Source organism: Peromyscus maniculatus, chromosome 7 (genome assembly GCF_049852395.1).
Source record: "Peromyscus maniculatus bairdii isolate BWxNUB_F1_BW_parent chromosome 7, HU_Pman_BW_mat_3.1, whole genome shotgun sequence".
NCBI classification, from domain to species: Eukaryota; Metazoa; Chordata; class Mammalia; order Rodentia; family Cricetidae; genus Peromyscus; species Peromyscus maniculatus.
The window spans coordinates 13,277,700-13,282,373 of record NC_134858.1 but is presented as its reverse complement, the minus strand read 5'-3'; positions in this window follow the sequence as shown (position 1 = coordinate 13,282,373).

The following is a 4,674-nucleotide window of genomic DNA, read 5'->3' as shown; positions in this document are numbered from 1 at the left end:
GAATTCAGACTTCTGTCTGACTAATGAATGCAATGTGTATGACCCATGGCCCAATATAAGTCACTAAGTACAAACTTGGCCATTGAGAGCTAATGATGATTCAGTCACTCCATTTACAGGCATATTTTTTTCTTCTTCATTTTAAAATTAGCATACATAAATGATCATTTTGTCATTCCCAAACACAGTGTGTTTTAGTTAGAGTATTCACCCTTCTCACTCTTGTGTCTCTACCACCTCCTTGTATCATCTCCACACCCCGGACTCCTTTCTACCTTTACATCACATATGCCTTGAAGATACCTCCCACTCCCTCAGCATCTCTTTTTATCCTTTCTTGGTCTTTTCACAGGTTTATACACTTTGGTCATATTTGCATCCTAGGATGTACATGTATGAGTGATTTTTGACTTTCTTGTTTGGGACATGCCACTTAATATAAATACTTTCCAGACCCATTCAGTTTCCTGCACATTTCAAATATTCCCTTTATAAAATAACTGAATAAAATCTCATTATGTATATGGACCACATCTTCATTATCCATTAACTTGTTGATAGACATCTTTATCATTCATGGACACTTTTTGAGCACTTACTAAAAGTCAGCAAAATATTAAAGCCCAGAGTCTCAAAGCTAAGGACAACATTTTCCCTAACTTCAAGGATTCCCAGTTGTGTGCATCAAGAGCTACAGAAAATAGCACTAATCAATTGGAATGACTATGCTGTGTAGAGAAAGGAAAACTAAATTTTGATCTGGTCTAGATGTTAAATATGCTGGTGCTCCATTGGCAGACTTGAAAAGTACTTGAATAATGGATTATGAAACTAATATAAATAAGTTGCTGTAATTGTACCTCTTTTAATGTAAAAAAAAACCTACAAATCAACACTATTGGCTAAAATGACCAATGCAAAAGACCTCATTGGAAGAGATTTAGTATTTAGAGAGTCTTACAGGTTCAACCTGAGTCAATTTGAATCCATTAAGTAAAAGACAGATGGTTCTTCAGGACACAGTATTTGGGGCTCAGCATTTGATATTCACCTACGTGGATTGTTTCAAGTGCAGCTCTTCATGTCTGTAGCCCAAGGTGAGGCAGCCATGTCCAATAACCACTGCAGAGAAACAACAGTTATTGTCAGTATCACAGCTCTGAATTTCATCACGTTTCACTTGGACCATTGATGTGATTCCTTCAGAATGCCTGTGACTTTTAGTAAAGACTGTTGTCCAATAAAGGTTTCAATTACAATGTACAAATTGGCATGTTTTCTCATAGAATAAGATATAAAATACTCAATTAAAAGTTTGCTATTTTCAAAGTTATTTTTTAGCATAATTTGGATTTAAAATTTTTTAGGTTCTTATAATGGTTTCTTAAACATTTATTTTTCTTCCCCTTTGATCAAAAGACATCTGATCTGAAGGGTTTGGAAATTGCAATCTTACCTCCTTAGAATAAGAAGCTCTGACTCCAGGGAAGTGTGCATGGTGAACTCTGAACCCACAGACTTCACTGAGCAATCCAGGCATGGTGAACTCTAACCCAACATACTTCAGTGATCAATTGAAACATTCTAGAGGCAGAAAATGATCTTATCAACCTCTGCTGCATGGTTGTTTTTCACTAAATCCAACCCAGTGTTGCTTAGAGATTCATTAAGTGACCATTTATATGTTACTGCATAATCAATAACAGGTAGACCAAAGTGGAACAGGAGCACAAAACATCTAGTGCATGCAAAACCTTGAAGTAACACACACACACACACACACACACACACACACACACACACACACACACACACAGTAGATGCCATATCTTTTAGCACAGCTCATGCTACTCATACAAGAGTTGGGCCATCTCAGTCTTGGCTTGCACTATATGGAACACCCAAAGAATAGTCATTGTTTAGGGGTATGATATATTTCAAAGAGACCTCTAAAAATAAATAACATGCCAAAAGACACATCTATCAAAAAAGAAATTCAAAGAGAAAATTGTTAAATTATCTATTACAATGGAACACAATCTCATAAGAGAGTGCTGATCTCTTTGGCTAGCCTTGTGGAATCAACACATGTATCCTAATGATGAGCAGAAGTACTCTGGATAAGATTAGTGCACATCAATTTAGCAAACATTTTATTGTGTTTGCTTTCTATGCCAGGAACTACACATATTTACTGAGAATAGAATTCAACCTCAACCTTTAAACACTCTAGCATGAGGTGTATCACAGATTAATTCTGTTCTGAGGGAACAGGACAAGATTATTGAAAGTATTCTGTTGCTTCAAAGTAGAGAAGTCACAGAGATGGTTCAGAGAAGATTTCTCAGAGGTGAAAATGTTTGAAATAACCTTGAGAGAAAAGTAGCCATCACCAGGCAAAGAGAGGAATGGGGAAATCCTGGGGAAAAGGAACACAAAGTTGAAGTCACAAAATCATTCACAGACATCATGACTAGCAAACTCTGGGAACCTCTGTATGTGAAAATGGTCAGGATGAGGCTGGGGCAAGAACAGTATACTGGAGAGCTACAGGGGGACAATAAGGTCTCTTGTATAAATAGTCACTTATATTATATGATATTATATGCCCCCTCTTAGGTTTCTTAAGAGCTCAAGACCAAAAAAGGCAAGGAGAGTGATAGACATGGGCACCCATCCTTTAAGAACCTGGTGTGTGACTGCATTATAGGAGCTTAATTCTGGGAAGTGTGTAGCTCAGAAAAGTTCCTGAAACAGGAAAAGGCCATGACCAAATCTGGTTTAGAAACATCTGTCTGGCAGAAGGACAGATTCTACATCGGCAGGAGCATTGACTATTAATGGGAATCTAATCAGTAAGCCACAAAAAACAACTAAGTTATCAGATATCCAGACCCAGAGTAAATAATGACAATAGGAAAGGGATTTGAGTAACAGGTTCCACGGGTCTCAAAATCCAGGGGATGCAGAATAAGGTGAAGAAGCTGAGGGAGGAGAAAAAGAATATTTTGGCTCAACCTCCAAATGTCTTACTTAAATGGCTAGACAGAAGGTGTCATTAATGGTCGATAAGTAGAATGTCTTTGTCAATATTTTCCTGGGAGTTATCACTACAGGATTTGATGGATGGGCCTTCCAAGGAGTGTTTTGGAGACTGGAGGACAGAGTAGAGTGTCCTTAGGGAACTAGATTTACAAGAAATGGAGGGAACTAGGATGGAAATGTAAAATATTGTTCGGAGGGAAAACAGAAAAAAAAAAAAAAACCACAGGGCAGAAGAGCAGGAAAAGTGGGTGTAGTATCACTTGAAATTAGTAAAACACAAGAACAGCTTCTTGTTTCTGGAGTAGAGAAGGATAAAATAATGCAATATCTCAGCTCATGCTAGAGTCCAGTGGACAGGACTCAGAAGCCTGGATGAGTATCTTGATGCACAAAACACTGGCGCTAAGCACACGGCAAACTTTATAACAGTCCTGGTAATAATGTCTTTCTCTATGCTCTACAGAACATTTGAAATCCTTTCACATTCATTAATGTTCTTGTTTGGAGCTCATCATCTCTTTGAGAAAGATAGTGAAGGCTAATTATCCCTGCCTCGCTGATAAGGGAGCCAACTCCCAGGAAACGTGAGAGACGAGACTTTACTTACAGAGCAATTAAAGGCTGAGCCAGCACTAGAATTCCGATTCCCTGTTTCTCCATCAAGGTTTCTCCATTCTTTTACAGCCTTGCCCAATCTCAAGCTGAGGGGAAAAAAAACCAAAGAATTTCTGCACTCAACATGGTGGCACCCTAAAAAAGATCTGCCGCCCCTCTGCCGCTTTCCTTAATCCTCCAGAGCAGCTGGAATGGCGGGCTGCTGTCACCCTCACTTGGTGTCTTGAGTGAAGCCCAGTAGAAGTTCTGCCCTGTGCTGGGCTCCCTGTGCTTGCCTGGATGCTCTCTAGAAGGGCTGAGTTTGTTCTATCTGTTGTCGGCTTCCACACCCTGCTGACTAAATGGCCAACAGCCACCAGTCAAGACGTGTGGGGAGTAAATCTGTTTTAGAGCTCACTTCAGGCAGACACATACTCCATCCAGTCCTATTAACAAGGTGTAAACATAATTCCTTTCTTCAACACCACCCTGCTTGGAATACTCATCATATTCAGGTTCCGTGGCTAGGCTCAGGAGCCAACCCCAATTCACTCAGAGGCAGGCTTATAGCCAGCCTGCTAGGTAGGTGAACCTTGCTGGGGAAGTTGTTACAGGCATAAAAATCTGTTCCTGCCACCATAAAAAAAATAACATAATTTTCTTAATGTGTCGTTGCTTTGGGAAGGTGTCCAGAACTCTGTGTAGTTCAGCGTTTGAATCTGAAGCTGAAAGCCATGAACTGTGCCTTCCCCACACTGAAACCATGGTGCAATAACTTGTAAAATCTGGAAGAAAGCACTCCAGTGTTCTGGTTGTTCCTGCATGTAATTCAGTGGCTAATAAATCTGAAAAGCCAAATGGTTTCCATCCCCGAATCTCCAATGAAACTTTCTCGTGTTTTAAAATTACTGGTACTGATTCCAAGTCAATTTCAAACAATAACCAATAAAATACAACCAGATCCTTAGCTACAAAGAAAATTAAAAGTTTATGAAAACAGCAACTGGAATTGAAAGCTAATTCAATTAGTGTCTG